This window comes from Amblyomma mixtum, chromosome 1, assembly GCF_055824585.1.
Source record: "Amblyomma mixtum isolate Tamu chromosome 1, ASM5582458v1, whole genome shotgun sequence".
In the NCBI taxonomy this organism is placed as follows: domain Eukaryota; kingdom Metazoa; phylum Arthropoda; class Arachnida; order Ixodida; family Ixodidae; genus Amblyomma; species Amblyomma mixtum.
The window spans coordinates 233,360,557-233,374,026 of record NC_143012.1 but is presented as its reverse complement, the minus strand read 5'-3'; the positions used below and the strand labels follow the sequence as shown (position 1 = coordinate 233,374,026).

The following is a 13,470-nucleotide window of genomic DNA, read 5'->3' as shown; positions in this document are numbered from 1 at the left end:
AGCGGGGGAAAGCCGACATCATCAGTAACTTGTTTAATATTGGAAAGGAGCTTGAAAATTGAAGCCCAGCAGACGTGTATCAGCCCGACATCACTTTAAACCTCGACTGACAGATATGATGAATTGCTTGCGAAGTCCTGTAATTATATGACGCTTAATATAGGCGCTTTGCTAACGAAGCGCATCTTGTGGCGCCTCCTCGTTGCAGCCCTCTAAACCAACACGTATAATTGAGTTTCAATTAATCATCTCCAAGCCATTCAGCGCACAACGCAAAATAAAAGAAAGCGGGAATGAGTTCAGTTCGCGTTGTAAGGAGGAACAAACCTTTTGACTCTCTGCTTCTTACACGTTTTCGTGTGGCGGGGTTATCGAATTAGGAGATGATCGATTATCCGGGTCTCTAAGGAGCTTGATGCGCATCCAGTCCTTGTATGGTGTTGTACCACTTTCTGGACTCTTGAGAGACGCCTAGTAAACAGAATGACGCCTAGTTCTCTCTCGCTTTTCGCGTCTTGCCTCCAATGAGAGCTGATCATCAGCACCAGTTACTCGCTGCAAACAGATTAAACATCTTGTTTTGGTTCTAGAAATTGTAGCGATAGCTTCAGTGAGCTTGAGTAAACGTCAGCTTAGCACAGCAAGGCAACTTGAGATTTCTTTACCTGCGTGAGGGAGAAAGAGGCAAGGCTAGTTCATTACTAGGAAGCCTAAAGGCAACTGTCCACATGACAATCTTTCGCTGCGACTTCTGAAGGTGAGATACAAAGCCCTGTGCTTAATAGTTTGTTCGCAACCTCAGTGCCGAGAAGAAAATATCTCATCGTTCATGAATTTTTTCTCTGCCTCCCTGTCGCCCCGGCTCTGCGTTTGTTAGTGGTTTAATCGAAACATGGGAATTAATTTCCTGAGTAAAATACTTTGGTATTCTCCCATCTCAAATATTTGCGCTCTATCTTGCCACAGGACGATGCTCATTGTTCTCGTATTAGGCATATGATTTGTGAGAAGAGGATACTAACACGGTTGCCGAATGCGCTGTCGGGAATGATCTCTAACTCCAGAGAATGAAATGCACCGTGGAAGTCCCCAGTGCAAATATGAGCTCGATTTCTATGACCCAAGAAAGATGTGGCAGTAGAGCGTGCCTCGTCCCAGACACACGAGTACTTATTTAACTTTTGTGAATATTCTTTCTTTATGGTGTTGTGTACCTATATCCGCCGTTCTTTGAGAGTGCACCCTGTGCTTTCACTGAAAAACTTCCGCTCCGCAGATAGTCGCACAGTGGAATGTCTACACGAAGACCATCAAATCGGGATGATAGCAAAGCTTAATGCCTCTTAATAACGGATTTGAAACAGAAAAGACAGAGGTACTTATGCATGAATGGTTGCACCATAAATTGAACTTGCACTATATATCAGCCATTCGTATTCTCCCGATGAAGCTTATCAAGAAACAGTGTCAACATCCCGAGGTACGCGATCTCGAATCCACTATGATACGGATGTCGAAAATCGTATTATGATGAGACTGATCATCTGAGAAACATCTTTCAAAATATCACTGTACGCTGGAGTGCAATCTCGATATGGCTAGATTAACTTTTTTGTTCTCGGTACATAGTTTCGCAGTTCCAATTTATAAAGGACTGGATGAGTAAACAATTAAAATAAACAAAAGAATTTAAGAAAACTCCTGCCTGAAAAGGGGGAAGAACATCGACAATAGTAACCCTCCTCTTAAGAATTTACTCGCTATTTCTTTTTCGTTTCTATTTTTCTTTTCGCAACAGACAATACGCTTTTTGTAAGAAGGAAATGTCACATGTGCGCTATGCTGAGATATGCAGCACTCCACAATACTAGGGCTGGGTGTGAAAGGACTGATACAGACACGCCAGAAATCTCACAAGTAGCTCGGAAACGTGAGTCGGGCGTGGGCCCACAGAGCGGGCAGAAGAGACAAAGGATTCAACTTTTCTACTGTGGCCGGACTAATCTCCGCGTATCCCACATATATTTCCCTTTTGCAGTCACTCAAATGGGAACGCTTTGCAGCCTAGTGCATGCTAGTCTGTCAACTGAAAAGTTGCCCCTCCATCCCCACTTGTCTTCGTATATCTTGTTTTCTTTCAGAGAACGTCGGGGTCCTGGAATCGGGACAGGAGGAGAATTCAGTCTGAAGTCACCACTGCGTTACGACGTGCTCCGCGCCGTCATAGCCGTGGGGAGGCATGGACGATGCGTACCTACGTGACCGCTGCCACTGTCCCTGTTTGAGCGGGTGGTGGTAGCCGTTGCACAGGGCATTACCCCTTCAACTTGGGACCAGTGGGCGCCGGACGCGCCGAATCTTCCCACACGAAAACCACGGAGGGGATTAGAGGCCCTTTCTGGGAAAGGGTCGGGACGGTCGTGGTGGGGACGGAGACGCGGTTGTCGGTCAGTGTGTGTTGTGTTGTTGGCTTGCTGTGGTCGGTCGTATAGTGTGCCGCCTTTTCTCCTCCATGGAATTAACGGTGGTTGTTGTGCTGCAGAAAAAGAATGTGTGTGGTGACGGGTGATTAATAACGCCGAATCGGATCACTCCATTACTACAATCTCGAGAAAAAACACCGCCGCGCCGACGAGGAGCGTAAACCACACATCAGCGGTTCGCCACATACGCGCTCTTGCTCATTCTGCAAGGAGTTAGAGGATTTGTTCAAGCCTGTTTGTTATTTTCTTACTTCTGAAACTAACATTTACGCCTTCCCTGTTTATTTTTGATCTTTGTTGATTTCCTTGCTACATTCCATTTTGAGCTGATTGTCCTTCCACGCTTTTTCCCTCTTATCTTTCCTTACGTTTGCCTGCCTACAGCGGCATCGCCGCGAGAAGTTGTATGATGTGCACGTCTGCGACGCTACAGAAAAAAAAACTCAGGAGTAGATATGCTGAGCTTCAAAGAAGAGACCGCCACTTATTTTGGCCTCTGTAAAGAAAGCTGTAGCCATCAAAGTGCGTTTGTTTTCAAAGAATTTTGTTTTTAAACTTAAGCGAGGTCTCTGCGGCGCACTGCGACGGGCTCGCAAGGCGAAGGTCTTTGTTTTCAAAACTTCACCCACACTTTGTTCCCTCTGTTGTTTTTGGTTGAGGATAGCCTCCAGCTGCAAAATTACAAAGTGAACGTACTGGCTGCACTGGAGTCGCGCTTTATTTGCCAAGCTATCTAGCTATTTAGAGAAATAGCTTGTTTCACTGGTGCTGTAATTTACCAACTCCGCCGAAGCAGCTGCAAACCTGCATCATTAATCAAAAGTACAGACAAGGGGTTTCGTAATGCGCTGGTCTCTGAAGCTTCTCGAAGACCTTTTGTGATGGTGTTGTTCCAAAAGCTGTCTTCGACCCAGAGAGGCAATGTCCGTTGCTTGGTGGCTGAATGTTTACAAGATTTTATTTGTTTTCAAACAGAATAGCGCTCCCACAGGGAGCATTGAAGGAAAATACTAAATCCTTCTGCTCTATTCAAACCAATTTCGCACCCTGTATGTTAATTTTTAAGGTTGTCACCATATTTGTGACAACCTTTGTCATTTTCCAATTCCTGGAATGTCAACTTGAACTTGGTCGAAGTAAACCTGCCGAAGTTCACTCACGTTCGAAGCAACCCACCGAGCACAGGAGTAATAAGATAGACCGTTGTTGTAAGGGGGGGGGGGGGGGGGGGGGGTGCAAGCGTTCAAATGGTTTTTACCAAACGCATGCAGTATATCTTTTTCATTTCTCAATAATATTAGGGCAGTGTCGTGTATGCGAAATTCAGACTAGGGCTATGAAAAGTATGCTAGATAACAAATTTGAGGGTTGAAAAAAATCTAAGAAGCGGTAGTTCCAAGGTATGGTCAAATTGGAACCTAGGTATTTTTAATTTTTAATGCTTTCGAAAGCCGGGGTCGTCACACAAGGCACAACGCTATAACCAAACCACGGTTCTTCTCATACTAGTCGGCTTTAATTACGGTTTGGTACCAAATGTATATTATTGTTCTTGTGCAAGAAAAGCATGCAAAGCGTAGCGCGGCACATTCGCATGGTGATCTGCTAGCACTCACGTGACGACCCCGGCTTTCGAAAGCATTAAAAATTAAAAATACCTAGGTTCCAATTTGACCATACCTTGGCACTACCGCTTCTTAGATTTTTTTCAACCCTCAAATTTGTTATCTAGCATACTTTTCATAGCCCTAGTCTGAATTTCGCATACACGACACCGCCCTAATATTATTGAGAAATGAAAAAGATATACTGCATGCGTTTTGTAAAAACCATTTTAACGCTTGCACCCCCATGGTGATCTGCATGGTGATCTGCTAGCACTCACGTTGTTTACAGAGCAGGGAAACTGTTTTTCAGCAACTTTATTTTATAACATGCAGCTGCATGCTCATCTCGCTGTACATCGGGCTTCTTGGTTTTTTTATTCGCAGCCCTGTTTTTTGTTCGGCAAACATAATGGCTCACAGGCGTCCTACTATGCGAGGCACGAAAATAACCTTGTTAAAAGCCTAATCGAATTTCTTCGCAAAAAACCTCCGCAGTGCTACAGTTGCGCTCGAAAGCGCTGTGGACGATGAATTCCTGACCGTACTCCTAAAGTTCGTTATTGCCGCCGCGGTGGCTCAGTGGCTATGATGCTCGGCTGCTGGCCCGAAAGACGCGGGTTCGATCCCGGCCGCGGCGGCTGAATTTCTTTGGAGGAGAAATTCGAGGCCCGTGTACTGTGCGATGTCAGTGCACGTTAAAGAACCCCAGGTGGTCGAAATTTCCGGAGCCCTCCACTACGGCGTCTCTCATAGCCTTAGTCGCTTTGGGACGTTAAACCCCATAAACCAACCATAAACCAACCAAAGTTCGTTATTAACAACAGCACGCCTGTTATATTCTATGCCACTCTAATTACATCCGACCGCACCACCAACTTGCAACACACACAACGACGTTCCTGGTCCCGTTTAGCATGTTTCGAGATGTGTACTTTGAGAGGATTAATGAAACGAAAGAATGAAGAAACTGCAATAAAGGGTTTTCAAATGTTTCTAAGAAAGCTACGCACCTGCGCATCCGACGTAGGGACAGAATTTACCTCAGTTCTCCAGTTTATTCTTAAGATAAGAACAAACTTGCTTCTTTGAAAAAAGAAAGGATGAGACGGACTTAGTTAATATTTCTTACCATGTTTTCCCGTTAACATCGTTTTGAAGGTTAGTCATTTCGTTTTCATTTTGTTGGTTGAAAATAAAGGCGTTGCAAGACTTATTTTTATAATACGGTTACATTCACGTTATGGAATCCTATCAGCTCAAGGAATTGGATGAGAGCAGATATTTTCTAGCAGATTTGAAGCTAAAAAAACGAGTACTTGCAAGCAGGCAGAGCGGGAGCTTTGCAGCTGAGTGGTTATTGTGTTTGAAGAAGAATGCAGAATAATGTTTCAATTCCGTGTAGAGACATCCTGAGCAGCGCAATTTACTTTTGGAAACACAAAGAGAAATAAATCTGGAAGCAATCAGTACGGCCTAGATAAACGGCTTTTTGACGGAACAGGCTGCTCGCAGACTTGAAGTTTGCGCGTCGTGTTTTTATGGCACAATAAGAGCCCGAAAAAAGACAAGTCTAGAAGAAAACATTTCGAAACAAGCCACAGTTTCCTCTGACCAAAAAGTGAAGTTTACGATGATTGCTACAAGCACTGAAGAAAAGTTCAAAATGATGACGTCTCTCGATGAAACTGATAGGCAATGTTGGCATTACGTGAAAAAGAAAAAGAGACACAATACAAAACACGATACGAAAATGTGCTGCGAAAATCAGTGCGAAAAAAAAAATACAGGATTACAACTTAAAACACTCCTTTTGTACAGTCACTGCTCATATCATTGTGAGCGCTTTCTTGTTGAGTGACCAGTACTGAAGGGGCGCGGTATATGTGCTAGCTGGTCGGAACGATTCGCTAACACGGCCTATCAACAGTAGCGAGGTTTACAACTCTAGCTGTCAAATTCTAGGTTCTCGGTTTCGGCGTTGCAGTAGAAATCATATGAGTTCTCAGCATCCAGCGTACGCGATCACGTCACAACTCCGTACACAATGTTTTGTATCCTCACGTTAACTTTGTCGCTTTGAGTCGAGGCTCGTGGTTGCGACAAGAATACGTAAAATGCTTCCAACACCTTTACAACAACACGTACCAACTAGGCCCAACCGAAGTTTTATTCAAGTCAATGCTTCAAAACGCCGCGGAAGATACCGTCCTGAAATTACTACTTAGCGTAGAATTCTGCACTCTTGCGCAAAGCTGGCCACAGCAATCATTCTAATGCCGCCAGAAGCGACGTTACATACCTCTTCCGTGCCGGGACGGCCGCAGACCACGGGTCCACGGGTCGGCCGTGGCCACAGACGGAGCGGGTGTGGGCCACAGTGCTCTGAATGTTGCAGCTATCCGGGAGGTCAAAGACAGAATCCTGTGGCGTGGCCAACAGATGACTAAGGCACTCGGGACGCCACCTGGAAACATGCTGCGAATTAAGATGCTCAACTTCTTGCCAAAGTATACATCACAAAAAAACTTGAGAAACGCTCGACCTTTGAATAATAGTACATTTAATTAGCGTTATATACCTGTGCCGTGCAAGTACAGCTGTACCAGAGATTCATAGACTGCGTGGAGTCCTCATATCACAAGCGGCGCAGTGGTGCAGCGGTTACGCAAAGCGCCATTGGCTAGGCAGGTGGCTGTTTGAAATACAGCCGTCACTGGGGCTTCTGAAAGCCAGGTTGCTCTTACAGAGCTCCCGTAAGGCTAATTTTTGCACAGAGTTCTTGGGGGGTTGTCTCTGTCCCAAACATCAGTTCATGCGCAATGCCACGATTAGCAGGTGACAGTTGCAATGAATTTATTGAGGATAATTTAATTGACACCTGCCGTGCTGGCCAGGTTGCACACAACCCGCTGGCCAGGTTGGCACCTGCCAACCATGGCAGGCAAGTGATCGTAATTTTCGACACACAGATGGACAGACGGCGGCTTTTCTCGATAACGGGACCTTTAATGCTTTTGCATTAACAGAGCACTCGTTGCAAACCTCCCAAAACGGAAACGCAATCGACAAAAACTGATGGCTGGCCGCAGCTTTGAAAGCAAGCCTCACAATTGCAAAACTACAATTTCGACAAGCTAGTGCTGAACGTCCACATTAGGTTGGCTTCAACCATTATTTATATTTTTTATATTTTTTCTTTCGATGGGTTTCGTTTGCTTGTCTGTTTCTTGATTTTGCTTTTCCATCACGCATTCGCATTTTCATTTAAACGTTGCTCAGTCGCAGGCCAAAATTTAGCACATATTATTACAGACATGCAGCGGAAATTTGTCCGGAAGTTCTTACCTGTTTGCCAGCTTTGCGCTTTCATTACGAAAGAATTTTCAAATTTGTTTTCTCTCTTTATTTTTTTTCACTCCATTGGTTTATGTGGCAGTGCTTATTTTTCGATTATAAAGAATAGGTTGCCTTTTTATCAACCACTACCAAATTTCTTATTCCTCTTTGTTGCATTGCAGGCATGTTGTACAAACAAAGCACGCTTTACAGGATTCAAAACCAAAGCTTGCTATTAGTGGTTTGAAGGACACTTGGAGTGTAAATTGGTGATAAAAGTGAGCCTAAAAGCCTAGGGAAAAACGTTTAAAGGATTTGGGCATGGTGTCAAAAGGCTGATGGCTGAATAGCTTAGGAACCATTTTTTTTTTAGATTAGGGGTGCAAGGATGTCGGCAACAGAGTACTAAGCCATCACATGTACCAATATAGTGATGACCACATAAGGCAGGGACTTTCCTTTCTGGTGTGCCGGTATGGATGTTTTTTTACGCAAGTACTCTCCATCGCAAGAACTGTGAGACGTTCTGCAGGACAGCTGCGCTCTCCACCCTGTACAAAATGCAAATGATGATGATGATGCAAAAAAAGGAAAAATCCGTGCGCAACGTCCACAAAATCTCCAAAGCATCTTTGTTACCCGTATAGTTTATTTGAGCTGTTATATTAGAAAACGATGCAATAATCAGTATACACTCTCATTGTGTGGGACTCACGGAGTGCTCACGTTCCATAATTTACATATTTTCTTGGGCGAAGACCGGCTGATGTACAACATCATAGAAACCAACACGGATAACATAAGCGACTGCATTTGTCATATCATCACGGAGCAGAGGATAGCTAGACGCTTTAACGTTTAGGTTGGTTCCGCGATGGCAGCCAGACCTTTGACTGGAGAGGTGATAATGTTTCTGTTAAGATGCATTTCAGGGGCTTTTCATACGACACGTGTATACTTCGCTCAGCCTTTCAGTTGCGCCTATAGGGGTTAAAGCTGACAGTGCCAAGCACAAGCCACTTACCTATTTCAGGCAACTAACTGGTTGGTTGGTTTATGGGGTTTAACGTCCCAAAGCGACTAAGGCTATGAGAGACGCCGTAGTGGAGGGCTCCGGAAATTTCGACCACTTGGGATTCTTTAACGTGCACTGACATCGCACAGTACACGGGCCTCAAGAATTTCTCCTCCAAAGAAATTCAACCGCCGCGGCCGGGATCGAACCCGCGTCTTTCGGGTCAGCAGCCGAGCACCTTAACCACTGAGTCACCGCGGCGGCCTCAGGCAACTAATTCGATCGTAGAATATACGGCATACATGGGGTCTCAGCGTAATTCCACTATGGTTTAAAAACCATTGACGTGCACTGCAAACATTGAACTAGTACAGAGTATTAAACAGCCTTCATGACCTATTGAGCGTATTCTTTAAACGCTCTGTGTCTGCTAGCTGCAAAAGGTAAGCGAGGTACATTTTTATGTCTAACATTAGCCAAAATTACCAACTCAAAAACAGTAGTGCATGTCGCCAACTGCGTATTTAAGTTGTTTTGTAGAAAGGGACCTTAAAGTAATCTACAGCTTATTTCTCTTCTCCACTGTGTTTTATCTCAAGGTAAAAAGATAAAAAGATCTAAAAGGTAAAGAGATCTGAAAGATAAAAAGTTCCACTCAAGATAACACGTAAACTTCTTTAAAAATACTAATGTTCAAAACATTACCTCGAAACTGGAAGACAAGGAAAAAACAGCGCACTATTTGTATTTTCTGAATCGAGTGAATAGGTTTTAAATTTAGTTGTTTTTAAAGTCCTGCTGTAGCTTAGCAGGAAACTATAACCTGCATGTCGTCTGCCCGTAGTAGAAATCTACGAAAGGTGCCGAGTACGAGAAAAAATAAAAAAAACAATAGTTAAAATATACAAAGCCTTGGAAACTTCAGCCGGAGGCGTGCGCGATATTATTTTCAAAAAGCAGATATCTCATATCCGCCATTGTTTTACCCATTCCTCTCAAAACGGATCCAGTGCATGCAGAATGAGTGTTCGAGCTATTACAACCGCAAGCCAGCGCTTGAAAGCTTGCAAGTACACCACCGAGGCTAGCGCAGCGAACCTGCCCAAAGAAAATACGATTGATCCCTCTAGCTTCCTTCGTTAGCTATGATTTTAGAGAATACGAATACGGAATCGTGAACCTCGAAGAGAACAAACCAGAGAGACAAAATAAAGCGAACAGATGCCAAGGAGAAACACAGTGCGTTGTTTACGCGTCATTTGCGGCAGAAGTCGGGTGGAGAGGCTCTACGTAATCGTGTTCTTCAGAGAGGACAAGCTGCGATGTGTGCGGGATGTGGTTGCCAATCTGCATCTTTCTCTCTGCGTACGAACTCAAAAACCACGCACATGCTTGCGTAAGAAAAGCGTTCAAGCTTGACCAAATACAACATGGAAGAGAGAAAAATGAGGGCTCCAAAAGCAAGAATCAAGCAGCAGACTCGAGACTGGTTGGGGAGTTACTTTCAATTCAAAGCGACAATACGGGTTTCGGGCTAACTGGCAAGGTTGCTAACGAAACATTCGTTTGCTAGGGCTTTAGAAGTCGTATGCAGACGAGAGAGAGGGTCAAGAGAGAGTGGAGAGAAAAAAAACGATAAAGATATTAGATACTATAATTAGGTTATACGTGTTGACAAAGCAAGCCAAAGGCAAAATGTTCGGCCCACTCTTTGTCGCGGTAAGCACGCTGCACAATACTCTTTCCCCCTCCTCTGCTAAGGCATCCTCTCGCTCAAGACTGGCCGGGCTTAACCCACTTAATTAGGGACGCTCCCTTCGGAATAAGGGGGATAACACGAAGGAGAAGAAGAATAGTCAAGTGTAAAGAGAAGAAGAAATAACAAAAGTAACTAAAAATAAATAAACATCGATGAAGGATGCAGTTGTGCTCTTATTAAGTTAATAATGTTTCATGCTTGAAAGAGGCTTCTCTTTTGTTCTTTTTATGCCAGGAGAAGATTCACTCTCGCTTATCCTGATCTTTTCCAGCAGGACTTCTGAAGTCCTCTGAGGTTTCAAGGAAGCTAAGCCAAACATAGGGATAGGAAGGCGCTGTTACTCTTTTTTTTTTGTGTGTGTACGGACCTATATTTCTAATTTTCCACGAGGTGTTCGTTGCATACAGGTCGCCGCGGCTTTCTTGAGTCGCTTCTCAAAGCTTCTCTGCCACCCGGCCTTTAAAGGTTTATCCGATAATATGGCTCTAGAGATCCCACTTCCGCCCCTAAGCCACGTCCTTGCCTTTAATCGTCATTGTTTTCTCCCGTCGTGCCAAATTCCCTTCGCCGCCAAAACAGATTTTGGGTATGGCAAAGTAATTGAACGAGCGCTGTCCCGCGGTGGCAATAAGCCGTGCTTTGATGTCTTCATGCCTTGACACCTCGATTATGAGCGTGTTAAGAAGCTTCACGGCTGCAGGTTTAAGGAAAGCGTCGCCATGGCCGCGTATGCCGGTGGCATACGCCCTTCTCTTCGTGCGCTCCCTGCACGCAGTGCTCGTACTAATAATGCGTAGTGCCGTCACCCTCCTGGTGCTCACAAAAGTAGAGTCTAGGCTCCTGTGACAAAGTATCTTTCAGTGAAAAAATAATTACGCTACCAACTTCCAATTCATCAGCACCGCAAATGGAATAAAAAGAGACGAATTGCGTTATGCTGTCCTCGGTTTCAGTGACTGTCGGCTTTCTTCATATTGTGTCCTCACGAACACCCCCTCCCCCCTCTCCTCTTCATGTTTGCTAATTAGCTTAGCAACCACCTCTGTTCTGGCAATAATGACGGCGCAGTCAGCGTAAGAGGATTATTCCACTGCTGCTTCCGCCAGCGTTCAAGCACACGTGGCACTTGCGATGTAAAGGACATTCCTACGTTCGCCACCAAGGCGAACACTGTCAACGCAAGTAACTGCAATATCACCAATGCTGAATGTTTCACGTTTACTCAAGGGTGAGCAAATGCCTTTCCTTTCTAATGTGATGTTAAGTGTGCCTAATAAAGCATGAAGTGGTACTTCTGTGAATATGGTGTGCTGTGGCATTGAACGAAATTCAATGCAGCATACATATTATGAGCGCATAGCTGACACTTTTTCGATAAAACGCGCCCAAAGATGCAAGTTTGTTTAACTGTTATTGCATATTTGACCCTCTTATGGAATGTACTCATATTCAATTGTAACCTAACACGATTGTGGTGCGACTAAACTTGGCGGTTGCTCCGTCAGGCACGATAGCACGAATTAACGAGAGCTGTACTTATACGAGTGTATCCCTGTGTCTTCTTTGCATTGGAATGACACTGAACATACAACGCTTTTAACCGCTTTATTCGCGAAACTATGGGACCATAGTAAAACTAAAAAAAAGGGGGTTTTAACTACAGAGGCGTGCAGCGGTCCACCTTAGGTATTGTATTACAATGAGTAGCAACTTTATCGTGCTTGATCTGCCTGTCAACGTTTATGCGCGCTTATTTACGCACCTGCGAACGTATCATGAGTCCAGGTTGCAACTTCAACACTCCAGTGGTAATTTTTGGATGCTGCCTAATCGTTTCAGGCTAGCATATCTAAAACTCGTTTCTTACGTTACGTAATTTCCACACGTTGTAACCAGATCAAGACAAACAATATACTTGTGCCCTGGAGCGCATTGTGACATCATATATTTATGTATGGTGCCCACAAGCGTCACGTACCTTCGGCTCTTGCGTACCATTCTCAACATGACAATGTAAAAGGATAAGGGCGGGTGGGGACTTTGCCGACACCTCAGTAGCTGTGAACTGGAGAGCTTCGGTCGAAGACGGCTTACGTATTTCGCAGATATTATTGCAGATTGTAAAGCAGCCCATATCCTTATGCTTTGTGGTCCAGATTGCAAGGTTCGTCGGCAGCAAAGCCGCTTTGATATTTCTGCTAGAGAACGTCGAATTTGTTGTATAGGTGGAGGACGCACGCACTCGCAGATGGTTACTGCATCTAGGAGCAATGTGGTTATGAGCGTAAGTAAATTTGCAATTTTCCTTTCAGAGCACTAAGTGGAGGCATCCGACGGGTCAGAGAGTAGAGAGAGGATAGTAAAACGGAGACAGCACAAGAGCTCAAGGCGATGTGTCAGAGCTCCGGCAATAAATTCGCAGTATCTGGCCAGCCGTTCCATGGTACCTGCGTTAATTTTCTCACATGAGAGAGCAGTATGCTGGAAGAGCAACAGCGGTAACTAATTTTCTTCGGTTATTTTGATCGCCTACAGTTTGCAGGTTAGAGCTATCCTGGCTTCGTAACGCAGACTTTTATGTATATAAAGCACATCCTTTCTTTTATCTCTCCTTGATACCTTCTAATTCCACCAACAATTCACCGGTGAGGTAGCTACACGACTGTAGTGCTCAAGACAGCCTCACTTTACCGATCAAGCAGACACTAGACCACGTCTGAGGACACGCGAACCAAAAGAAACAATTACAGTAGTTACCGCTATTTTATAGATCAGATCAGAAGACGTGTGCAAGGATGCAGCGGATGTAAGGCAACCGGGTGTTTAAACTGAACGTCCGTTCGTTCATTCATGTAACTCGTGGAAGGCGTTGTCACTAGAAAAGAAGTGAAACACTTGCCGACCACGCCGCAGCTACCTAATCATAAGCTAACACAACCTGATCATCGTGTGGGAGTTCGATAATCGATGAAGTTACTGTGGGAGAAAGGGAGCTATGGTGTGATACTGCTTGCTAATCAAACCGGCAGTGTGGTAGTTTTTCTTTTAAGGGAGATCGAACTTGTAAGCCAAATGTACATACGTTTGCTTGGGGTGATTTCCTGGCATTTTTTGGTTCTAAATACCTTGTTACACACCAAAGTACAAGGAGACACCCGCAAGAAGAAAAGACAGCTCTGATGCAATCTTTTCAAAAGAAAGCGACGCAACTTCAGAGTAGGGAGACTTCAGTTTAGAAATTGTAAAGACGTAAAATGGCATATTGGTGCC

General features: G+C 44.5%; 1 long non-coding RNA gene across 1 annotated transcript in view; it reads right to left on the bottom strand.

Moving 5' to 3' along the window:
- The window catches only part of LOC149371139 (uncharacterized), a 74,290-nt gene extending 67,749 nt beyond the window's left edge, over positions 1–6,541 (bottom strand). Inside the window, exon 1 of the long non-coding RNA XR_016291878.1 lies at positions 6,390–6,541. This is a non-coding gene — a long non-coding RNA (uncharacterized LOC149371139). The remainder of the gene's footprint in view (positions 1–6,389) is intronic.
- Between the last annotated feature and the right edge of the window lie 6,929 nt (positions 6,542–13,470).